The sequence below is a fragment of the Crassostrea angulata genome, chromosome 4, assembly GCF_025612915.1.
Source record: "Crassostrea angulata isolate pt1a10 chromosome 4, ASM2561291v2, whole genome shotgun sequence".
Taxonomy (NCBI): Eukaryota; Metazoa; Mollusca; class Bivalvia; order Ostreida; family Ostreidae; genus Magallana; species Magallana angulata.
The window spans coordinates 13,849,781-13,877,142 of NC_069114.1; the positions used below are offsets into that span (position 1 = coordinate 13,849,781).

General features: G+C 31.9%; 1 pseudogene; it reads right to left on the minus strand.

The window, feature by feature from the left end:
* Nucleotides 1–7,077: 7,077 nt before the first annotated feature.
* LOC128182081 (protein mesh-like) lies at nt 7,078–14,443 on the minus strand (annotated as a pseudogene).
* Nucleotides 14,444–27,362: the final 12,919 nt, after the last annotated feature.

Here is a 27,362-nt window from a genome sequence, read left to right on the forward strand (position 1 = left end):
ACTATGTATTCTTATAAGGTCTTTCCACGTTCCAGTTGAAAAACCTTTTGATATTTTTATGTTTTTATTCTTCTTTTTTTTTCTATTTATCTCGGGGTGACTTTTTGTTATTAGGGTTATCCAAACAATTTTGATTTAATGTAATTGGTATTTAAAAGATATGGTACCAAATGACTCTGTGTCTAAAACCTCCCAGAACTTGAAATGCTTGTTATTGTTACTCCTCTTAAACAATAAGAGATAGAGACTTAAAGTTTTTACCAATGTTGTCAGTACAATTAGAGGTTTTACAATCTATTTATACCGAAAGGATCAGAAGCCCCCTTCTAGCACTTATTGCCCCTGAAATGTTTAAAAAAATTTATAAAATCACTTCCAACTTGTTATTATTTTTCATGGAGACTTGGGATAGAACCGTCTACCTTGGCTAAACAAAATGACAAAAAGGTCAAAGGTCTAGGCCATTTGTAAATTTGTTAAAAAATGAATTTTTACATTTTGAAACACAGAATTAAAGAAAGGGTTTCTATAGCTTGCTGGATTGTGCATTAAGGTATTCTATTTGGTCCACCCCGGGTATCACATCAAGTCCTGCGGTTACTCAATTGTGGAAGTCGTATTTACTGTCAACCCATTCATATTGTACAAAGATAAGTAGCCTTTAGAACACGCTCTTCTATTGTTAGGTTTTCTGTTTATATGCTTCTGTAAAGAATACTCATATGGCGATCACATCATTTTTGTTCAAAGTAAGTGAAAAAAATTTTTAGAAAAGTAATTCAAAAGATATTCACAACTAGATCGTTCTCGTTGCGAGCAACGAGTGGGTCTTCCGTCCGATTTTTGAGTAATTGAGTTAAAATCCTTCAGTGTTAAGACTAAATTGTTAATCAACGCCAAAAGAATTAGGAAAAAATAATTTCGGCACCCAGGGCTTGAACCCAGGTCGCCTGTCTTTTTTTTATATCTTATATTGATCAATCATACAAATTACACATCAACAATCATCATTATTATCACAGCATTATATATAGTTTGACAGTTTACAATAAAAACTCGTTAAAAAATGAACAATAATACTCCTTCTGTTTCTTTCAGCAGTGGATTGTTTTTCAGAAACTTTTTCAAAAATACTTTTCTGTTGTTGTTCACAATACACATATAATGATAGTTGTAATAGATATAATGTCTTAGCAAATATTTGCAGAAACTTGCACAGTTTTGTTATTTTAATTTGCAACATAAGCTGTCTCCTTCTATAAATTGTGAATCTACATATGGACAGAAAAAAATTAACAAAAAAAGTGTTAACATTTTTCATAAGATTGGGAAAAGCTGTGATAATATCTCATCGATATCTAAGACATTGTATACACTATTTTCACAATCTTTCAATAATGACTCTAAATGGTATATCATAAAATTACTTTTAAAATCTTGTATTTCTTTGCATTTTACAAACATGTGAAGTAAATCTTCACTTTCTGATAAACACAGTGGAGATCTGTTGGAATCCGATTTACCAATTTTGTACAATTTCTCATACGTTAAAATTGCATTCTGAAAAACTTTAAAATCAAGCTCCACAACATCAGGAGGCTTTCCACTTTCTTTAAGTACAATCCATCTATTATCAAGCATCTTTGTATCGTTTGTTCTAAGTTTTTCTAACCAATATTCATTTGACTTTGGAGGATTAAACAATTTTTGAATCAACAATCTATAAAAGACTTTTACAGTGCATGAAGAAAAAACATAATTAGTATTTTCAACACAGAGTAAAAAAGTAGGTAACCATACTTCTTTCCTATAATCATTGTTTTGAACAACACTTTTCCATTCTTCTGGAATAATAGATAATAATGTTTTGTAATCTTCTTTGATATGTTTTGCATTAACTTCAGAATCACATTCATGTATCATTTTTACAATAAAAGATGCAGGTAAAAATCCAGGTATCACTTCAAAAGAAATGTCTCTGATATGTGTGATCCCTGCTTTTATAAAATGTTTCCATAACAATGTCTTGTTTTGATTGACAATTTTTGGATTAAAAAACAAACAGTAATTAAACACATCATTTAAACGTTCATTGTATTCAATATTGTCCTTCACAGCATACCAAGCACTAAACATTTCTTTATAAAAACAAGGTAAACATTGTAAATCTTTTTTGTTCAACTGTAGAAGAAACATTTCAACCCCTCCTTTCAAATCACAAATTCTTGATAAAAAATAACTAAAAGTGTATTTCCATACAAACTCTTTTCTTGTGCAAAAATATTTTGCTAAAAATTTTAGTCGAAAAGAAAGCATTTTCAAATAGATATCATCCATCTTTAAACCACCATTTTCTTTTTCTCCGACAATTGTCTTATATGACACTAAGTGTCCACCACTGTAACGACTGAGCTAATCGGACTCTTTAGGAATTTGATGCTTAATATCTCGGGAACGCATCAATCGATTTTTAAAAAAATTACATATTCTTAATCAGTAAAAGAGTCTCTATCAACCCGTTAGAAAAATTTATATCAAGCAAAAAGTTGAAAAAAACGATTTTTTATCTTTCCTTCCGGTGACGACCGGAAGTGACGGTCGACAATTTTATGACCATGTTGCAACAGGTTAAGTGGATGTCTATCTTCACTGAAAATTTCAGCCCTATATCTTTATTCGTTTTTTGGATCTCTAGCCGACAAAATTGACTTTTAAAAATCGTAAACGGACGATTACTTCCGACCGGAAGTGATTATCAAAAAATTGAAACGGTGGTACAAACTTCAGATACCGACACATCAACCCTCAAAATTTGAAGAAAATCGAATGAGCCATCTTCGAGAAATCGCCTGCACAAAATTTGTAAGACAAAAAAAGAATAAAAAGAATAATAAGAAAAGTGAAAAAGAAACAAACGAATAATAGTAGGGTCTTCCGCTGAAGACGGAAGACCCTAATAAAAATCGGGTAATTCTTTAAGCTGTGGCTTGAAATATAAAAAAAAAAATTCATAAAAAATCAATTATGGCTTTGAGGTTTTCCCATTTTCTGGTACAACACATATCACAGGTACAATGAATTCTGTATGCGAATTGATGAGTTAATAATAATCAATGAATCGAATAGTGGATAAATAAAGTTTTCCTTAAAGCGGGCTAATGGCTATGTTAGGTAGCTCCTGGGAGCAGTTGACCACCTATTACATATGTACCAAGCTATGAGCAAGTCCTGGGACAGTTGCCTACATCAAAGACCTGAGAAACCCTGCCATGCTGCAAATTATCCGCCATACAAACAGTTTTGTTAAGGTGTTTGTCCGCCTGACGACTTGCAACCCAAAATCCTTTGAAGGGGTGAGCATAGGAAGAGTGCAAGTCTAAGGTAAGCCATAACCAGGAATTGGGAAGGGGTTGACAGGGACAACTGGGAGCATGGACCAGGAATGTTTTTTACAGGGTTATCCATAAATTCTGATACTGTTTTAAATGCCCATTACAGTTAAGAAAAAAAAATTACAACTCAGTGGAACATATTGTATGAATATACAAGTAATACAATTTTACACTATGGAGGTAAAGGTTCCGTTCTTGTGTCTTATTTAGTAGAGCAGGGAAATTTCTATGGTTCATTTGACTTTTTATTTCGTTTTGGAGGAACAAAAATATAGTTTTTATGACCAGTTGCTATTGCATCCTATTCTACAATTCTGTTTGGTTTCTCCCCACATTTCTTTCAATTAGCAGCTTTTATATTTAAGATTTTAATGTTTTATTTATTGATTTGATCATTTAATAACATTAATTAAAAGATCCCCAATCAAGGTTTACACCAAGGTTATAAGTAATGCAGAATTAAGTCACCATCTGGGCTAAGTCCTAAAAGAAATGAAATGAAAAATGACAATAATAAGCTGTCAACCATCTCAAATATCGTTAAGTGAAAAACAAAGGACTATGTGCGGTATGGTCAAATATCTGCCCCCGATTTCAACCAATTTTTAAATAGTATCGTATAAAAATGAAATCTTCACAAATTATTGTATAGAGGATGCCTATATCTTTAATAATAATTTTAGTCATCATTGCTCATTCGATGTGTATCTATGACGTCACCTAAATGGCCCAATTCCCGCAAATTTGCAAACAAATGAAAATATTCTCATTTTTGCTCTATATTTTGCATTCGGAAGTATAGAGCGCAGGTCTGCTCAAGTGCGAGTTTAACATATGTTTTTCTTCAGATAGTTATACACATTATACTAAAATATGGTACTTGAGCAAGCCTGCGCTCGATGTTTCCCAGTCGAAAAACCATCGGAAAACACCCATATTTTGCTACAAAACATCAATTTATCAAAATAATCCAATATTCATGACGTCATTTCTACATTATGACGTCACTGTGGTGATAACCTTTTACACCTTTATTTCCAATATGGTTTTAACTATATTTCACCTTATTTTAAAGCTCTTTCTAAAACTTTGATTTTGGGGGGCAAAAATTGCATAAAACCGCACTTAGTCCTTTAAAGCAGAGCAACATGGACCTCTAAAAGAAGAGGTCGAATCAAGTGCCTAGGAGGAATATGCATTCCCTGCCGTTCGGTCGCACCCGCCGTGTGCTTATTGTCAAGATCATGAAAAACGGAAAAGACCGTAGTCAGTCCGGTGTATAAATAATGGTCTAACAATTATGGTAAACGTCGGTCAGCATTTGTCCTAATAAAACACTGTACATGCTGACAAGGTCATTGTATCGACCATAGAACTTGCGTGAAGATGATTTTAATCGAGGGTCTTGATATTCGAGTTCCAACAATTTGTTTTTAAGTAGCATACCTCGTTTTATAATGTATGTAGAGCTCTGGCATAATGAAAAAGCTGAACGCACGGGGACAGTATCTTACCCGTTTACTTTATAAGGAAAGAGAAAACTCTATTACAAAAACAAAACTTAGTATCAAATTTACGCTGATTTATTTTCCGCCATTCGGAAATCGTCGCGAATTTGACAAAGCGGAAAAAAACCCTGAGATACGGTATATTTTTAACAATACTTTTTGAAACTAATTTCTTTTAAGTTGGAAGATACAATGTAATATCCACAGTTAATAAAAAGTTACAACGACGGGGAAGCCGTAAATATGCAAACCTACTACTTCTCCCTGCTGTGAAAAGTAGCACGCTGGGCTGACTGTAATCGTGCTACTTATATAATTAATACAAATCAAACACAAAAAGTAAAACCAACAGACATATATGTAAAACAAACTTACATCAACATGAAACAAGCGGACGCACAAATAATTAAACGCCAGGTGGCGTTTTTTGTGAAGCAATATGAGTCATCGATTATTGGAATCCGTTATGGTTCGCGCCTATTCTGTTTCGCCCTGAGATGTTCATATATTTATTATGATTTATTAAAAATTATAAATAATATTTTAATGACCTGTTTATACTCGTACATTTGCTCTAAATATTCATATTCAGATAAAAACATATGCATAATCAACTATCGTACAGTCTCAATAAAAAAAACAAAACAAAAAGTAAAGCAAAAAAAAATAAATAAATAAATAAACAAATATATAAGAAAAAAAGGGAGAAAAGGTTATTTTCCAAATCCTAATGGGGGGGGGGGGGGGTGAGTTAGTATACCTTTCTTCAAACAGGCAATGCGTAAGACTGTAGGGAAATAAATCAAACTTCGTTATAGAAAACATTATATGCTTTAATTAATGCATATTTTGATGATAACAATTTAAACAAAATTTTTTTTTATGACTTTCAGTTGTCAGGCTAATTCACATCTGTATAGATAATTATAGCAAACCAAATTTTCACGCCTCTATTCACGTAATGTCAGTCATTTGTTGCAATTCGTATCACTTTAACTTTACTGGGTGGAAGTAATGCAAACTATACAACTTGATATCTTTGTCAATTTTGTATATACTGTCATCCGGTAAATTAAAAACTTACAAAAAAAAAGGTTGGAATAGAAATAAAATTGCTAACGATTGAGTTTGATGAAGTTTGACTTTTGCTTTAAGAATTTTAATTTTTTGATTAAATTTATATTAATTTTATAAGACTGATAAAAAGCGTAGTGAAATAGTGGATGCATGGGAGGGGGGAGGGTAATGTAAAGTTCAAGCAGAAAATTTATGCAATTAAATAATGATCCCCAAAATAGAGCTAAGCTAACTATTTAATATTATGCATTTGTAATTACATTAACATTCCCGAATTTTTCATTATAAAATACAGGTAATTCTTAAGTGAATGACAGGCTATAATTGTTATCACAACACAATTCACACCTCTTGTTCTGAACCATATAAAACAGTATGGCTTCATATAATTAGTACATAAAAATCCTTATCTAGCAAGCACGCTGTATTGGCGGTGCATGCATAAAAGCAAGCACTGTTTCAATTGGGTGTCTAAAAACATATTTTAATTCTTGTATAGGTAATAATTAATCTTAGAAGAATAATAATACGAGAAAAATATCTTAATACAGTAAGATGTTTCGCTCCGAGGCAGGTGCAAAACATCTCAGGGCGAAACAGAATAGGCGTGAACCATAACGGATTCCAATAATCGATGACGCAATATGCTTCACAAGATACGCCACCTGGCGTTTATCTGTGAGTCCGCTTGTTTGATGTTGATGTATGTTCGTTTTACATTTACGTCTGTTGGTTTTACTTTTTTTGTTAGTATTTGTGATTTGTATTTAGATATCTTTGGTTGATTTTATGTACATTTATTTTGCAGAGAAGACTGTTGGTTTTGCACTTATGGTCATTGATAATATTATTTTAGATTGCTGAATTTGGTTTAACGTTGATTTTGCTAAATTGTATTTTTTGCCCTTTTCCGCTGCCCATAGGCTAGTCCCACAATTTTTTAAATATATTTCAATCAATCTAAAAGTTAAACTCTTTAAGCGACATTCCAAAGAAAATGTAAATAAACCTTTTATTTTTCGAGCAGGTTCTATTCATAATTCTATTACTATAAAATATTTATATATATGTAAAAATAATAAAACAAAGTTGCTTTGAATAAAGTTTATTTATTGTTGAAGCTATGCACAATGTGCCATCAAGGAATAGAACCTTTGCGCTTATTTGACTTTTGATCAGTTGTGCATTTCTTCCTGAATCTCGTTAACAGTCAACTCAAACGCATCTAGAAACGACAAGAAAGATTGTGTTCTCTCTTTAGTTTCGACAGCAAGCTATGGTGACCCCGAGACAGCATAATCAAAGACGCACTCCTGATCATCACCACACACCTCCACAACATCCGCCGGGAGATCTGTAGGTGTCTCAAAGGCAGGAATAAAGCTAGGATTTTGGTAATTGCTGTACGTAGTCCCATCTTTGTAAGTGAACAGTGACGTTTCCTCAGTTATCCTCCCTGAAAACACATTGAAATGTTGATTTAAAAGTACTTTTGAGAAAGTGAAATATAAATGTAAATGTAAAGTGGTATTACATTTTAATCCAAAGTTCTGATAAATTTCTTCCGAAGTTGAAGTTGGTTGTAAGATTTCATCCAATAGAGTTCGTAAATCATTGCTTTGTTCACCATCAAAATCGCCCAATAGTCCTCTTAAACTTCCTAAAACAGTACGAAAGCTGTCCATTATATTGTGTATTAATAAAAATTGAGATTTAATCCATTTCATAATTAGCAAATTAATTGTCCACTGGTATTATGTTCAGCACATTGGAACTTGCTGTTGTTTGAAATGCTATTCCAATGGTTGTAAATGAAATGAGATGACTCTTTTTTGTTACATCCGAATCATTAATGTCTGGTGTGATTTGGAGCACAGACACACCTAAACAGCAAAAAAAAAAAAAAAAGAATAAATTTTTTTAAAAATCAAATATTGTGACTATTTTAAAGACACAAACACTCACACAAGAACAAGACATAAAGCGGTACATTTTTACAAAAAAATTATTTGAATAAATTCGTACCTTTAAAATGGTAAGAGAGGGATTCATCAAAAGCTAAGACGTCCCCATTTACTAACAGTTGAACAATACTTGTTGAGTCGAGACGGACTTCAACGACGGCCGAGTTACTGAGATGCTGGGATACAAAAGATGTACAAACACTTGCGCCCATAAGATTTCCTGAAAGAAAGAACAACACACACACACACACACACACACACACACACACACACACACACACACACACACACACACACACACACACACACACATATATATATATATATATATATATATATATATATATATTTATATATATATATAATGTACTGAGTATTTGGATTGATAATTATCAATGACTGACTTATGGCAAAAGCACTTTCATGGATGTTGTTAATACCATTGCTATCAAGGAATTGTTCGAATCGGATCTGGCTTTGGAAACTGTCGTCATTAGTTTTCAGGTAGACAAATTCGCCTATACCATTAAAAGTGTATGCGTAACCATCAAGTGTTGTTAAATGGGGATCTCCGACAGTTAGAGCTGGAATATCAAAATAACCATCATAGTAATACATGTATAAAATGATTTTGACTGTTACATCTTACTATGATACGTCCACTGAACAACAGAAAACTGACTGCATAAAACCTTTTACCCTATACCTACGTACCTGGCCTAGGTGATAAATAATGAACACATCTGCTTTTTTGTCTGCGTTGTATGTAACGAGGACAAGTGGACGAGAACCTTGAAGATATGGGTTTAATACCTGGCGGTGAATACTGCTTGGAATATCGACAACAGTATAAGAAAGGAAGAACATCGAAGTAAAAGTTAGCGATGAAAGGTTGGACGTCCTGGCCTCCTAGATAATGGTACCGCTGAAGAGTTCCACCTTCACCGTAACGAGAATCTATAAGCTTGTCGTCATTGTCGTAACAACACATATTGTCCATTCCATTCGGTCTGTGATTGTAAATGGACTCACATTGAATATACTAGTAGTACATGTAACTTTAGTTTTATAGGGGCATGGTCACGATATTGGTCAAAAATTATTTTTTTCGATTTTAATGTTTACAATACTTCATTAAGATATTTTAATAGACAACCAAAATTTGAGTGTCAAAGCTTTTGTTTACATTTTGAATGTTGAAGTGAAAAATTCCAGTTTCAATCCTAATAAATGTGTTAATCGTTAAACTGTTTTTTATGCTTAAAATGAAGAAGAAGATACACAAATCTGCTAGAAAAAGATTTTACTAGTATATTGAACCTATGTAAACAAAAACAGGGTACGCGCTTTGTTTACATGACGAATAATTGTGAGCCGTGTATCTTGCTTAAGACTCATCGACTAGCACCCATTTGACAGTTGATCATTAGAAATGCATTTCTTAAGCAATGTAAATGATAACAACAGAAAAAAAATAAAATTTAACAAAAATCTTGACCATGCCCCTTTAATATTAAGCTATGATTTTTTTCACAAGTTTTGTTTTAAATACACACCCAAAGCTGAGCAAATGCACACAGTGTTTTGCATCCTTTCTGTATAAACAGTTGCCAGTTTGTTGGCTAAACATGTTGCAATTTGGATCTGGCTGAAATCTTACAACATCCAGCAAAGCTTGGTCCAATATGCACGGACAGGGCTGAACACGATTTTGTAGCAATGGTGGACACTTTAAATCTTTTTTAAACCAGTCCACACAAGATAGGTAAGCTTCTTCTTGCTGTAGAGCTAATGGAAATACATCAGACCAAATTCCTCTTCTAGGCCTGGAAATTGAGAATTCTTTTATTTGAAAAATTTCAAAATAAAATCTAAAAACAGATAAAAGTGAAAGACATTTTGCGCCGTTTACGCGTTGCTTCTAAATTTGAACAGTTTTCTATAAAGAAACGTAATGTTTTAGAATACCAGTTTTATGTTTTCCCCATAGAAAAAAAACAACAACGATCTTGATTTAAGCCAAACATTGATTTGAACATTTTTTTTTACAGAAATCTTAAAGTATTTTTTAGAAAAGCAAGAATAATTGATCATAAAGAATTTAAATTCTCTTACTGATCATTTTTCACGGTTGCAGATGTCACCGTAATGGCCAAGACATGTTTTTGTTCTTCCAAATAGATTTCCGTCCATTCTGCTGAACGTTCCACTCCTTCTTGCAGAAGTTGACTCTCCCATGACAGATGACCATCAATGTCCTCCTGAGATGGATGACATAAAGATTGTGAACTTTAGTACAGCAAATAATAGGAAACAACTTTACATGTTTAATAAGATACTCACAATCAAGGAAAATAGATAAATGCCGACCGTTTCATTATCCTGCAGTTCGGCCGCGTCCCTATCCCAGGAAATATTGTGATATCCAGAAAACCAATCTTCTGGGTCTTGTCTGAAGACTCGTTGCTTGCTGTCTCTGTACTGGCGAGAAACTGCTCGATGGCGTTTTAATTCCACGGAAAAAAGTAAGCATTATAAGTACCACTCGTGATGATTTCAACTTTCCGCTATGGAAAAAAAATTCTTTACATTCATCAATGGGATTAAAATTATAAATTCTGCCTTTTTTTGGTTGAAAATATGTTTACTTTTATATTGATTACCTACACTATTTTTTTTTTTACATATCGGTTAAAAAGTTCATTAACCAAATTTTACACATATCATGTTGAATATAAACAACCGTTAACAGAGTTTCTAGTTCCTATCTGTTTCGGTTATGAATTATTATCTATTATCGAGGGTATTTAAACTTATAAAACAGACTTGCTTCAATTTAAGATTAGTTTAGACATTTTGCGAAATTGTAATTCTAGCACTGAACTAGAAAACGCAATGAGCACTTTCTTTAAAAAATTAAACGGGAATATACAAGTCTACCCCACTATATTAAAATAATAGACTCGAATTTTTGAGCTTAAATACCGAAAAATCGGAATAGTATTTCTTTTGTTATATATATTTTAAACATCATTGGCACTTGAAGATTACCAATTTGTTTTCTTTTTTCTCAATCAAACTTCGCTAATTAATAAACAACGAAAATTCCTTTAAAAATCCGGAAATCATTTGGACTTTTTGGATTTTACAATCTTGCACATGCGCATTACATTCGCGCTAAATCACGAGAGGCTCTTTAGTTTATGTTTCCACAAATCATATTTGCATGGATAAACTCAGAAACGATAATACAAATACGTGGAAATTGTCATTGAAAATTTGATAAATATTCCGTTCATTAGAGAAAATACGGGAGATAGCTCTAAATCAGTGCATTTAATATGAAAAATTCCGAGAGTTTCGAATGTCAACATGGTGTGTAAATTTGAAGCGAGTTAAAAAACGTTGGTGAAAAAGTGTTGAAATTTTCATTAATACGAATTAGATTTTTAGATGAAAGGTATTTACAGCCTCAAAATAGTTTGTTAAGAATAATTTGACTGTTATTTTCAATGCAGCTTCATTAATTTTCTCCAAAATCGTATCGGAGCGATTCTGCAATTTTTAACTTCAATATGGGTATTTGGCAGGCATTTTAACTGTAGTGAAGCTCTGTCCCGATACACAGTTAAATTATTCTAACTAAGCAGAGTGTAGGGAAATTAATAGCAACATGGTGTTTGGTATTTAAATGTCAACAATACGGTGTGTAGATGTATCTATTTCGTAAATGTGCGATATGTTATATGCTTTTTCAACCCGTAAACGCACGGGTCAAAGTCTAGTAGACCTTACAATTTTACATAAAGTAAAAGTATATTTAGTTTTGCCGGCCATATCGAGACTAATCAAGAGATTTTGATACACTTTTGAATGTAGAATTCATTTGTCGTAGGTATGAAAAGTTCTAAACAATAAAATGATTTTGTTTATATCCCAATCCTTAGCATGAATATTATAGAAGAGTGACTGTTCCATTATATGTAAAAGCAAGAACGTTCTACATGTACATCAATACATGTATATATTGACATATTGATATCCTATGTAAACATTTTTGTTCAACAAATACAATTTTTATAGAAATGTTCTAATGATATCTAAATGTGAATATAGTCAATATCAAAGAGGTCTTAATTATGTCATGTGTGGAAATAATGGTAAATACATACGGACTATGTAAGAGTACTGAAGGGTCCTTGTGATGGTCTGATCCTGGTCCTTAATTTCTATGTCTATAATGATTTCCCCTGTAGTGTTGAAGGCAGGGGTGATGCAGACTATGCTGAGCAAAGATTCCCTTTCGCACACATACTTAGATGATCCAGAAAAACTAGCCATTATTGTTGCGCTTGGGTCAATACATGGGGTACTTATGGTAATATGTTGACCTCCTAGGACCAGAGTTAGGGTTAATCGCCTGATTTTCCCTAACTGATCAAAATGCATACAAAAAAATACTTATAATATATCACTTATTATCTCAATTTCACTTTAATTTTATAACCAACGTTTGAGATGCGGAGAGCTATTTTTGTTAAAATATTTCGATAACAAGTATCTAAACAGAAATATTTTTTTGTTTCATACCATTGGCTATGTTTGCATCAAAATTGTCTAGCCTTTCATGAAATAAAAGAAAATTATATGGGGTTCTTACGCTCCACTGCGCATGGTTGTATAACTTCCGTTTTGTCGACTCCAAATATAAATACACCTGGAATTCCCACATTCGACACTTCGTCAATGTTCACGACATCCGGAGTTAACCCAACATTTACTTTGAAAAACCGTACCTCATCGCCTGCATTGAATCCAACCTGTAACACATCATGAGTTTAAGAGAGCGTTAAGAAAAACATATTTTTTTTTATATTTTTATCACGTACATAAAAAAGTATAAAGATATCTATTGTCAACAAGTATGACATTTAGTGTAATGTAAAATGAAATAAAAAAAAATTCTACCGGAATGATCTACGAATATACCAATATAAGAGGGAAATATTGGCCAATTATACAAATCAATTTATACTTGAGCTGGAAATCCACCCAATCCTGCAGTTCCACCAGAAGCTCTTCCTGTTGTCCACTCTATATTACCATAATTGAACATCACGATAGAATGATGTCCATTTGATATTACCACTGCTTGAAAATTATTTCTCTAAAAATTCAAAATATAATAGTTTGAAGTATGAAGACTTAAATGTTGAAAATGAAAACGCTCAGTCTGAAACGAAAATTTCTTCTGATTACCAGGCATCCTGACCGAGACCTACACCCATAATAGTGTACGTTTTGCCAGGTGGCAATGAGAATCCAAGATGCTTGAAAGTCTTTGAATCTGGGAAAATAGGTATTGACGTCACTTGTAGCTCGTTGTTTTATGGTTTCATTCGTTGTGATTCTGTACCAAACTGTCCCATTGCCATATAAAGGAGTGGTATCAGCATCAGCCCAGAAAGGACTTATCATACTTATATTGATTGGAAAATTTTCAGGGTGGTAACCATCATAACTGCTAGTTAGCACAATAAATCCATTCTCGCACACCTGCAAGTATTTCAATATTGGTTAAATCTACTTCATTTATAGATAAAATATGTACTTACGTTATATTTTTTACTGTACCTCTGTTTTGTACAGAAGAATCCATATATTTCTATACCATTATAAAACTTTACAAAATTATTTGGCTGAGAAAAACACTAATAAAAAAGGTATATTATTTTCTGACGGCTAAAGCTTCAACATATTTGTATGATTTATAAAACATAAATTGTGATATCAAATAATTAAATTCTTGGAATTTATTCAAATGCCATAACCTCATAGATAGTCTGTAGATACTAAGAGTTGTATTTTGTGACTTGTTCAGCTATGATCCGTACATTACTAGACTGTGACTTATGCATGCCCTGAGTTTCTGTCTTTTGATGTTGTAAAATTGTCAAGATTATATAAATTTAAAAAATCAAATAGTTCTAAATTACTCATTGTACAGTATTCTTTTTTTCTATTTTCTACGAGACAATTTTAGCTATATCGGTTCATATTGTTAAGAAAAAGTTAAAAATTATTTCAAACGTATATTCTCTTTACCTTTACAAAGAACTCATAAAAAAGAAAGGCACAATCATCCAGCCCTCTTAAATTATACCCTTAAAACGTCTAGGTACCTTTGATGATAAAATTACAAAGACTAATAGATTATACTTACAAAACAATTGTGTCTATTAACATTGAAGAATGCAAAACTCGTTGGAAACTCGACTGATTGTGAAATTTCATCATCGCCTCTTGGCAACCTTGAATCTCCATTTTCGTTTCCAAATGGATAAAAGTCATCAACTGTTATATATAGATATGTTGAAAAGAAACCGGAACAAAAAAAACATATGAGGCAAAGTTTCTTCATAGCGTTAGAATTGTTAAAACAAAGTGCACTAGAGTTTATATACATGTTGAAAAGTGACTTACAAGTGAAACGTCCAATCATAATTGTCCACGTGACAAGGCGCCATTTGTACATAATGAATAACTATCAAATTTGAGTTATCAGTTTCAATAGTATTTTAAAAGAAAAAATACATCTGGCAGGGTTTAAGTCGTTCTGTTGAAATCGATTGTCAGTGAATCCTCTGAATGGAATTGTTCTTTAAGTCAATGGCATGAGTAAGAGTTACTGTATGCCGGGAAATATTCTCTAACCCCCCCCCCCCCCCGCCCCTTTCGCACTTGTTGTTAGCGGGCGAATTTAAGACTGGGCGAATTTCAATATCTCAAATGGTCTCTTTTTTAAGACAACTGTCTCCGGGCAAATTCAACACAGGGCGAAACTGTTTGCAAAGTCTATAAAGGTCAAAATTACAGGAGGGGGGGGGGGGGGGCGAAATCAACAATGACTGTATACAGTATATAATTTCCACCATCAAATTTACTGAATAAAATAAAGTATTCTTAAGTTAATTTCAGATGGATAAATACATACATACCTCCTTTAACAACTTAAAACAGTAATTCAAGGTCTGTTATATTTATGAAAATAGTTTGTTTATGTTTCTTGCAAAGAAAAACATCATTCTATTACTTAAATTAGATGTAATTACAAGGAATGACAACTTTTTTATCGAGCCACAGGTTAATCGGTCGGAACAATTGTAACCATTTGAATTTGTAATCACCAAGATACTTGTATATTATAAAATGGTTTCTTTAAATTTTTCATTTAACAATTCGCCAGATATTTATATTTAAACAATTGAATGTAAACTGGTAAGAGGTATTCAAAATTTAGAAAAATAGTCAGTATATTATATAACACTGTTAAAAAACATGCTTCTTTCCGTTTTGTCAGTTTCAGCTGTAGAAATGATTAGAAATGATTATAACGTCACTTTAAGTACCGTTACAATAATTATAAGTACATGTAAATAAATTTAATAATGAAAAATTACATCATTTTTTCAACATACAAGTGTCATGAATTAAAAGCATTTACAGCTGCTTGGTCCGATCATTGTATGCATCTTGTAAAAAAGATGGATGGATAAGATATTGAAAAATAGAAATATCAATTTATTTGATTTTTTTTTTTACAAAAATTGTTCAAAAAACAATGCATTTAACATATCATCGATTTTTAATATGTTCAAACTTGAAATATTTTGACTTAAACAGACGGATACCTGTTAAAACCTCTAGATAGTGTCATTTTGTGGAACTTCTAAAAAGGTCAATGGTCAAGGTCATTTGAAAATTTGTGAATTAATGCGTTTTAGATCTCTTTTGTTTAGGGTGGTACATAATACTTCTAAATGGATGTAGTAGGACTTTTTAAGACATTTCAAAATGTAACCCTTCAGCCCTACCTTGAAACAATTAAAGAGTTATTGCACCTATTGTATAAAATGCTTGTTATTGCTATTTCTCATAAACTGTTAAAGGTAGAGACGTCAAATTTTTACTAATGTATTCAGTACATTTAGGGGCTTCTTCAATCACTTCACACCGAAAGGGCCCGAGGCCCCCTTCTAGCAGTAATCGCCCCTGAAAGTTTCTTAGGTTTGTTAAAAACACCTACAACTTTGAATCTTACATCGTAGGGCCATCAAACCACTTTAAACTGAAATGTTGACCTTTGCCAGTCAATATGACATAAAGGTAAAAAATCAAGGTCAAACATGTTTTTTTGCATGTAGGTTTATGACTTTTTTTTTATAAAGTAACACAAAGATAATGATTTATTAGTTATATTGGAACAAACCATAAAAAAATAATGAGGTGCAAGACCTCTAATTGTTCGAGAACAATTCGTCTACTAGTTCACTTAATTTTTTCTGATAAAGCAAATCTTTTTTGTGCAGCAAATGATAGAAAGAGCCTCAAATCCTTTCATTATGAAAAGATTTGAAAGAGCTTCTAAGTGTACTTAAGACAATGGTACAATATCCAAGTTTTTATCTCTTATGGTTTCAGAGGAGTAGCAATAACAAGCATTTCTTTCTTAAAGTACAATGACTCTCGAAGATTTTAGAACAAAGGGTCATTCAATACATGTACCATACATTTAAATGACCAAATTACATAAAGTTTAATTGTTCAGATAAATCTATTAACAAAAGAGTAACTCGGAGTAAAATAAGGAAAAGAACAATAATAAAAAAAAAAAAATCGAAAATCGAGATCGAAAGATCGATAAACAAATTCAATAGGAGAAATATATATTAAACAGTTTAATTTTGTCTAAAAAAAAAGTGATATCTCTTTTTTCACAATTTGATAGTTAAATCAAGATCTGCCAAATTTGGCAAGAAGAAATTCTTTCACAAAAATTGCAGATCTTTTCTGCATCATTTGTATCACTTTAAATTAACATAAGTATTTAATATCAGTTCAATCATCAGTGATACTAATTCAGGGTGTGCTTACTATGTTCGCATATAGTTACAATAAAGTACACTCATATAGATACAATAAAATACACTCATAAAGGTACAATAAAGTACACTCATATAGGTACAATAAAGAACGCTCATATAGGTACAATAAAGTATACTCAAATAGGTAGAATAAAGTGCACTCATATAGGTACAATAAAGTACACTCATATAGGTACAATAAAGTGCACTCATATAGGTACAATAAAGAACGCTCATATAGGTACAATTAAGTACACTCATAAAGGTACAATAAAGTGCACTCATATAGGTACAATAAAGTTCATGTACTCGAGCAGTTTGTAGATAAATGATTACATCCTAAATAGAGTAAAATAGCATTGATAATTTTTTCAGTGTGATAAACTATAGATCTAAGCATTGTCTTTTTTAAAAAGTATTAAAACTGCGTTAAAGTTAACACCATATCAACGCATTTGAACTGTTCATTTAATGTGCTTTATGCATGAACTTACAAACTTTTTCTTAGTCATACTGGGGACATCAACCCGCTTTGAAAACAATAATTATAAATCAAACATTCTTGACTTCGTATTTATTTAGAAAATTAGACTAAAGTTTATACATGAATCTTCAAATACTGCGGAATATGAGTTACCGTCATTAGGAAGGGCACACTGAAGTCAAACTACGATATTATAATATAAATTGAAAGGTTGAAAGACCTAATAAAGCGATCAAGGGGTTAAATATATTATAATAAACTGAGTGATACCGCCAAGTTCTCGATTTGATAATTAAATCAAAATTATGTCCTATTTGGCGAAAAAAAAAAGTTTCTTTTTCGACAATTTTTCGATCTTTATTAAAAGTGCGTTACATAAAGAATTCAGGGTTAGTCATTAAGGAGACCGAAGTCCGCTTTAAAAACAACAATTATGCATCAGGAATTCTCGACTACGTATATAGTTAGTTGAGAGTATGATAAAGGTGTTTATATTTTTATATGAATATAATATACAGTTTACTGCCATCCGAAACGGAAAGGGAACAACCAAAGATACAGTTAAACCACCGTATCATTATATTTAATTCAAATGTATAACATTAAGAAGGTTCATGTCTATCAATTTTTTGAATTCAAATCAAAAGAATCTATACTTATAAATTAAGACTTTTTGTAAATAAACTGCAAAATGCCTGCACCAGAGTAACTGCTTTCGCCTTTGGTATGATGTTTGTAATCCATAATCGAATGTTACGTTAAAAGTAATTATTGTAAAATTAATTAAAACATACTTTCAATGACGATTAACAAGCCCAAAATAGCAAAATTGAGAGTAAAATAGTTGACACGCTTTGGTTGATAAAAGTCAGGAGTAGTTTGCATCAAATTATACTATTACAATGACATAATATTGAATGAATACGCAAAGAGTAAATATATTTACTAGGAACCTATTTATAGTTTACATATAAGTTAAGATTTGACAAATGTTGAGTAAATAAAATAAGCCAATTCGTTTCTTAAATGCGCGATTTTAGTTTTGATATTTATTTGCATGCGTAATAAAACCTCTGGCGAGAGAATGGGATTGAATTTTCCAGAACGTAGTAACCAAGGACGCAGGTTGACTGCTTAAAAAAAGGCGAAAAGTGCAGGACATCATGTGTCGTTCATCATGCGTCGCGGGCAGATACCTTGGATCTTACTCCGATAAATACAAAAAAAGTTTATAAAGAAAATGGAACAAGTTGATCTGATTTTTGTTTTGATGGAAAAAACTTTCCCAAAAGGGATGCCCAGAAACGTGTTGACTAATTAACTTTCTGGCAGAAAGTGTAACGCGAGTTAAACGTCGGGCAGATACTTTAAATCTGACACATTTGGTTTAAAATATGCAAATGAATATGCATACACTAGCGGTTTTTTTATAATTACATACATTTTTAGTAGTAAACTTTGGATATTTATTTGTAATTAATGAAAAGCTTGTGTTCTACGTGTATATCGATAATTGGTGTTTGAGTAAAAGGTGAAGATTAATAGGGACGATGACTCCCCCCCCCACCCCCCCCACCCTTTTTTTTTTATTTTCATACATTTTTATACCACGACATATTGGTAGTAAATCTTTAACATTAATAAACAGCTTGTGTTCTGCGTGTATATTAATAAATGATGTTAGCGTAAAACGGTGAAGTTTAATGGGGATAATGGGGATTACCCTCCCCAACAAAAAAAGGGTTTTTTTTTTTTATCAAAACAGACTTTTATCTGACAATATAGTATTGAAAAAGTATTATATATAGTATTGAAAAAAAAACTATAGTAACGCAAATTACAAAGCAAATACAAAACAATTATAGTAATACAAATTATATTAAAGTTTGAATTTAAGAACCAAATATAGAGATATGCACTAGATGTCAATCCACTGGTTTGATTTAAAATTTTGATAAATAGTTTATATTTTCCCGTCAGCTGCAACTGACAGAAATAAGGCCAAATTCATGTTGATATTATCCGCTTCAGTTAAGATCTCTGCCCGTTCCTCAAAATATCCAGCCATGCAATTGGGATTTATTTCAGTTTAATTTTAAAGAATAAGTGAAGATAGCAATTAAAAAAAGGTATATTACAAAAATGAAAAATAACAAAAAATGTGGTTCGACATTGTAAGCACTGTGTTATATTAATGTGTAAAGTGTTAATCCCCGCGCTTGCGCAGGGTTTTATTTAGCAATTATATAATAATGCAAAATATAAACAAAAGCAAAAATCATTTTATAAATAAAGTTAGAGAATTACATGTACTGACCTCAAAGCATTACATTCAAAAAGTAGTCCTATAGTTCATATATTAAGAGCAATTTCATAAGAACAAGAAAAACTAAAGATTTTCCTCGCGATGTTTCGTCTACTCTTCTTAGGATTTAACAATTTGTTGTAATGGCAGGGTTTTGATTTCAAAATTAGGAATCATCACGATAAAAGGGGATTGTATCCTAGTATCTGTATCAATATAGCGTTGAGAATTTGATGCGAAAAAGAGTTTACCCTTTTCTCTTATACTCTTTATTTGACTGTTTAACCTGTTCCTGGGTAAGACTATTTGCTAAAGGTCATGGTTTGAACATATAGACTTCGTTGAAAACGTTATCTTAGTAGTTTTTAGGCAGTGATTCTTGTCTAAGGCACTCATTTTTTCACAGCCCTCTTTATGAGATATCTCAAAATTTTAACCTGTGCAAGCGAAGTTTAATCGGGTTTGATTACATGTTTTTGGATATTAAGTATTTCCGAAAGTGCCCAGTCTTCCACTTTCCTTCAAGACAAATTTTCCATCAGCATATAAAGGCGGAAATCATGGAACAGAGAGCCTCTCCTCTGGTTTGGATGGTGTTCATACCCCCTCCCGGATCTTCTTTTCATATGGTTAAAAAGTAAATGTTTATGCATATCTCGGATAGTTTCTCCTTTTTAAACAGGTTTTTCAGAATAAAAAAGATCCAAATATATTTCACGAGTGTGGCTACACCACTGCAATAGTTTTAGAGAATGAATGCTGTGTAAAACGATGAATTTTATGCTTTATATATATATATATATATATATATATATATATATATATATATATATATATATATATGCATGCTTTTTTAAAAGACACCGATGGTGCACTGTCTTAGTTTTTCATGCGTTTTATAAAAATAATTTTATTCGTAATATATTGATGGACAGCAAGATCTGTCGTAAAACAGATACATTTTTAAAACTGCTGGATATAGTTCCGCTAAATTTAACCATTTATTAAAATTCCTATAAAGTGAATGTTCAGATCTTGGTGAAATTCAAATCTATTCTGGTTATATTTGATATTCTTAGCACCCCTGGAATGTTGTTATAATGTAATTGTAATGTGTTGTTTTATTTATTAATCCCGTTTTGTTATACATGGATGCTCGTTGAGAAAGATAAAAGTTAACTTTTCATTGTTGTTACCATAATATGATTGTTTTTTTTGTTCCTGTTTTTATTTGTAATGCATTGACGTGTATATTCGGTCAAATGTTCTTTCCATGGACAAAGTTAGATGCATATTTTTGGTGATTCTATCGAGCCACAGAAAAAGCAAAATACTTCAAACCATGCATATGAAAAGTCAGAATATTACTATTGGTCCATTATATGAGCATTAAATTGCTTGATCGACCGTGCTCATTTATTGTATTGACATCTATATATTAATTGATCGATTGGTTGAATCTTTTTCTGCAAATCACACACAAGATTTCTAATAGCACTTAAATACTGACATGTTGCAGATATTTGCCTTGTGTTTGAAAGCATTTGATGCAACCGTGGTAATCATAAAATACCATGAGATTGCGACTGGTCAGCTCCTGCATGATGAGTAATGTTTTGAACATTAATGACCATCTGTTGTCTCTCCTTAATGTCCTTTTCTGCCTATTACTGCTGATTAATTGATTTCCCCTCCATCATAAAAGCACTTTCAATAAAGTGAGCTATATCTAGTCAACATTTGCATTTGTCATAAAACTTTTTACCATATTTATTAAACGTTGTTTGCTATTATAATAGTTTTTTTCTTTATACTTTCTTTATGGATCCCCAATGTAAGCGCAACCTACTCCTCAAAATTTGATTTTAACGTATTGAAATCTAAATTATCTGAGGTTGCTTTCACTAAAGTTACAGCTTTTTTTAGGCAAATGGTTTTTGGAGGAAGATTTTAAAAACTTTTTCTCTATATATTCATATGTAAAGATTCCCCCCCCCCCCCCCGGGTTGTGACGACCTCTTATCCCCAGGGATTTACAATTTAACAATCACAATTTAAACAAATTTGAATCTACCATACCTGAGGAATAACCCAAACAAGTTTCAGCTTTTTTCTGCCCAATAGGTTTTGAGAAGAAGATTTTTTTTCATATTTTTCTCTATATATTCCTATGTAAAAATTCAACCGCCCATTGTGGCTCCACCCTTCCTCTAGGGATCATGATTTGGACAACTTTAGATCTACACTCCATGAGGATGCTTCCACGCAAGTTCCAGTTTCCTGGCTAATTTGTTTCTGGGAAAACTATTTTTAAAGATTTAATCTATATATTTTTTGTAAATAATTTGACCCTCCACTGGGTCCCACCTTTCCTCTGGAGGTCATGATTTTAACAACTTTAAACTTACAATAATGCCGATGTTTCCACACAAGTTTCAGCGTTTCTGGCTAACTGGTATTTGAGAATTTTTTTGAATAATATTCAAAAATTCTCAATAATTCCAAATTATCTCCCCTTGCAAATTTTTTACAACTTTGAATCCCGTTTGCCTAACGGTGACTTGTGCCACATTTGTTTGAAATCGGCCCGGTGATTATAGAGAAGATGTTAAAAATATGAAAACTTACGGACAGATTGACAGACGGACGACATACAAAATGTGATCAGAAAAGCTCACTTGAGCTTTCAGCTTAGTTGAGCTAAAAACCCTTTTAATTTTAAGCATTTATTAAAAAATCCCTATTTTCAATCTGAACTATTTTCCAACTTATTTTGAATAGAAGTGATGCGCTGGTTGGTGAACATTCTATTCAAAAGACTATAAATATAATGCTTAACAATAGAAACAAGAGGCTCATGGGCTACATCACTCACCTGAACAACAGTTCCTTGTATCATTTTATATTAATTTTCTAAACATTTTACCAATATATTTCTATGTTAAACTTTAGACACCTCTCGGGACTCCAGTATAAGGGGTCACATTTTTAACAATTAAGAATCTACACTATTTGAGGATTCTTGCATAATATCACAAATTGAAAGATTTGTAAACATTTCCCCTAAATATTTCTATGTTAAACTTTGAATCCTTCTTGGGGCCTCAGTAATAGTCCAGCCATCACGATTTCAACAATATAGAATCTACATTATTTGAGGATGCTTGCATAGTAATATCAGAAAATGTAGTATTGTTACAGTAGTTCTTGAGAAGATGTTTAAACATTTTCCCTGTATATTCCTATGTTAAACTTTAAACCCCTCATGGGGCCCCAGTATTGGTTCGGGGGTCATGATTTTAACAATTTATGATCTCCATCATTTGAGGATACTTGCATAGTAATCATAGGGCCCCAGTATTGGTCCGGGGGTCATGATTTTAACAATTTATAATCTACATCGTTCGAGGATGCTTGCATAGTAAAATCACAAATTGTAGTATTGTAGTTCTTGAGATGAAGATGTTTAAACATTTTCCCTAAATATTTCTATGTTAAACTTTGAAACCCCTTTTTGGGCGCCAGTGTTGGCCCGGCTTTCATGATTATTACAATTCAGAATCTTCATTATATATACAAGCATTGGTGTAAATATTGGCATTTCTGGTGCAGTGGTTCTTAATAAGAAGATTTTTTTAAAACATGCACCCTATTTTCACTGTTTTGCAATTATCTCCCTTTTAAAAATGGAGTTGCCCTTTAAATAAAAATTTAGAACCCCTTTCCCATAAGAATGCTTTGTACCAAGTTTGGTTAGATTTGGTCTCGTGGTTCTAGAGAAGAAAAAAATGTGAAACGTTTACAAATGGAAGGACGGAGGGACGGTTCAGGTGAGCTAAAAATGTGTTTTTAGCTGATTTTCGTACAATTTTAAAAGGTTGAATGTAAAATAAATCAATTTACACTTGAGTAACTACAGGAATTTGATATGATGCCCTCTGTAATTCGCTGTAAAAAAAATTGTGCATATCTCTATCTAGGAAAAGAAATCAGCAATGCTTTAAATTTCAAAATGAGCATGTATTATCGTGCAATCACTATTGTGTCCATATGAGGCATCCGGCAAATGTGCTTCCACGTGCGCACACATTCCGCTTGCATAAGTAGTTCTTATATAAAAACTTGAAGTTTGGTTTAGTATTTATATAACATTTTACTCAGTTTTATTTCATTTCATTTACCTTAAGAGATGCAAACATACATAAAATACAGTTCGACCTGTTAATTCAAGAATGCACATTTTGTCTCACGCGTAAGAATGCAGTTGACCTCGATGAACTGACCTGAATCATAAGAAGATGCTCCATGAACTGACCTCGATCTATTGATGTTGCATAATAGTAGCTAGGAAGACGGCTTGATTTATAAACAAGGTTACGTTATTATGCGACCTCAATGTTATGATAAAAGTTATCATAAAAGTTATGATGGCATTCAATGTTTTTCAGTCGCATTAAATTATTTTAATACAACTCTTTCTTTGTATACGTGTTAATGCTCTTTTAGAGCCCTACTCAGTATTCTGAAGAAGAAGACACGTTAACATTTAATAATTACGTTAAAAATATTAAACTAGACAAGGAGTTTACGAACGGCTTTCCCCAAATTTCTTTCAAAATTAAATTTGTTGACGGTTTATAATGATGAAATTATGGTGTACAGATTCAAAATATTCAATATTTTTTAAAAATACAATACTTTTACATCAAACTGATCATGTTGATTGCTTCTTGCTATCAATATATCATTATTGCCGATCATTCCTTTAAAAGGAATACTTGTCCCACCTATTGTATATGGTTGATTTACAAGCATGATCATTTTCAGTTAATCAATTTCTTTTAACGTACTTCTAATTTTGATTTGTAATGTATGATGCATTTAATATATTAAATGTAAGTATATTTGGTTTTTTGGCAATTCCCCCAGAAGATAAAGAAATCAAAACGACCCCCCCCCCCCCACCAACACACACATTTGATCAATGTCTTTATTGTACTGTAGGAATGTTTATGAAAGTTTGCAAAGACAGAATATTAGTGAAGAGCAAGATATTCATAAATCTCAGAAAAAAAGGATCTTAAAACAAAAGATAATATAAAGAACAGTAGAAACACATGATAGGGTTTATGATTTATAAAGTCCATACAACTTATAAAAGTTTAAATATATACAAGATGATATAAAGATATTCAAAGCAAATTTCGTTTGGAAATCGATTATTTATAAAAAAAAAAATTAAAATAAAATTAAGATCATTTTTTTAAGTTCTTGTATTTTTGGTAAAATCAATACGTTTTTAAATTTTTTAAAGCTATCTAATGTTTCAAACCTCAAAACATTGATAAACTGTCATTATTTTAAACAAAAAAAGTCAAACTCTCAGTCATGTCATGTCATGTCCTATGTTTAACGTTTGTTCAAAACGGCTTTGATATTCAACGATTTTAACAAAAGATACTAATTTTATTAAAAGTGACACCGACTCATTAGCCTAATCAACTTTCTGTGATTTTTTTTTCAAATCCAAATAAGTTTGATTTGAAATGAAGATCAAGACATTGAAGTATATTTTTTTTAAATAGATCCAACAACACAATTGTCCGAAGATTCTAAAGTAAAACGTACCGAAGTATATGTAAACCCTTCATTTATGCAGAATATGTATACAATTGAAAGAGTTTATACAGGCATGTCGATTTTATTTTAAATTTTTACAATGATCTATACTTAAATCCATTGCTTGTAAATTTTTGCTGGTAATTAATGTGTTTGTACATTTATACATAACAATGTTTTTAATGTTTTAAAAAATGATATAAAAACTGCAAGGTGGTATATCTATAATAATTAAGATTTACATGTAATTCTGAATCTTATAGGTACATATCTAGAGTATTAAATTTTTGTATATCACTTGATAAATAGTTCATGTATCTACATGTTTATTCGTTTGTAATTTTACATAGAAAATATTCACGGAGGTGTTATAGTTCTATGATATGACTCCTCTCTCTCTCTCTCTCTCTCTCTCTCTCTCTCTCTCTCTCTCTCTCTGTTTATCTTCCTGTAAACATGTTGTTTTCCGGAGGAAAGAGATTATTGTTGAAATGGACAGGCATGATCAATTCTGTTATATATTAGTTGATTTATTCCTATCAGTCTAAAAAAACAAATTAGCAGAGAAGTCAAAACTCGCCTGGTAAATATTTTAAGAAAGTATACGTCTTCAACTTTCGCAAGTTGATTAAATAAAGAATCAACACTGTTCTGTTGAAAAAAAGATAAATAAATTAATACAGCACGCGAACGTTAGAAGTCAATTTTTAAACCAATCGGAATGAACTGACTTTTTATTTGTCTCACTCGTTATCTCTTAACCTACGAGATATACAAGTACAATGTATACTGTATTGTAAATCTGTTTTGTTCTTATCGACTTTTATTTATTGTGAACATTTAAAAATAAAGATATTTATAGACAGTTTTTAGGTCACCTGAGTCACTCAGATGACCTATGGCAATTGGTCTTTGTCCGTCGTCGTGCGTCGCAAAATATGCACAAAAAAAAGCCAAATTTTAAAAATCATCTTCTCTACCCCCCCCCCCCCCCCATACATGGAAGGAAAAACTGAATGCATAGTTATGATGTTCATAATGCCCTCTACCAAAATTGTGTATTTCGTGGCCCCTGGGTCAGGGTTTCGCGTTACAGGGTGGGGCCAATTAGGCCATATATTAAAATGTATTAAATCTTAGAAAATCTTCTCTACTTATAGAATCTTAATGCATGGTTATGATATCCATGGACTCTTCTATCAAAATTTTAAATTCCATGTCTCACAATGTAGGGATATGAATCTAGGGCGGGGCCAAAACACTCATATAGTGTATAGGGTAGGGATTCTTAAAGTAGGGTACAAGGTCATTTAGTGTTAATGTATATAAAATGTTTAAAAACCGTCTACTGGACACAGAATAAAAACTAAATGCTTTTTTTAAAATATAAAGCTGTCATCTTTAATAATATTTTATGTCACCTAGATATAAGGCAATGGTTATGGCTGGGAAGGGGGAGGAGTATTTGTCTTTTTATTTTATTCTGCTCATAAATTCCAATGAAAGAAATGAGTTAATTCACATGTTTTAGAAAAGAGAAAGAATGAAGCTGTCTATCAAAGTTGTCAATAAAATATTGTGAAAGCATTTGAAAAGAGTTCAGGGCAGTTAATGGAGTTATCTTTCCTTGATTCTTCATAATAGAGTTATCTTACATTCATTAATTAATCATTGAATAATATATAATTAAGAAAGAGTTATGCTAGTATACTAGCCACCTTGTTTTAATTTTTGTATGAAAACATATACGCATAAAATCTATCATGCAAGTTAAGCGTTACTGGAAATATATTGTTCAGAACTTTGCACCTTTTTAATATAAGGTTTTTCGCTACATGTATATTATAGGGTTCAGAGTCCTTTTTGAAAGATTTGAAACTGGGAGGAGGCTGTCATTACGATATTATAATTTTCTACTCCAAAAGGAAACTCAATTAAAAGCATATGTGAGACTCCTCGACAAGTTTGTGTATGGGTTATGGTACTCAGGTGACCGCTAAGTTTTTTACTTTGACACATGGTTTTAATCGGTTTTTATACAAATATTTGAAGAAATAGTCTAAATTTAATAAAACTGGTTTAAACTACA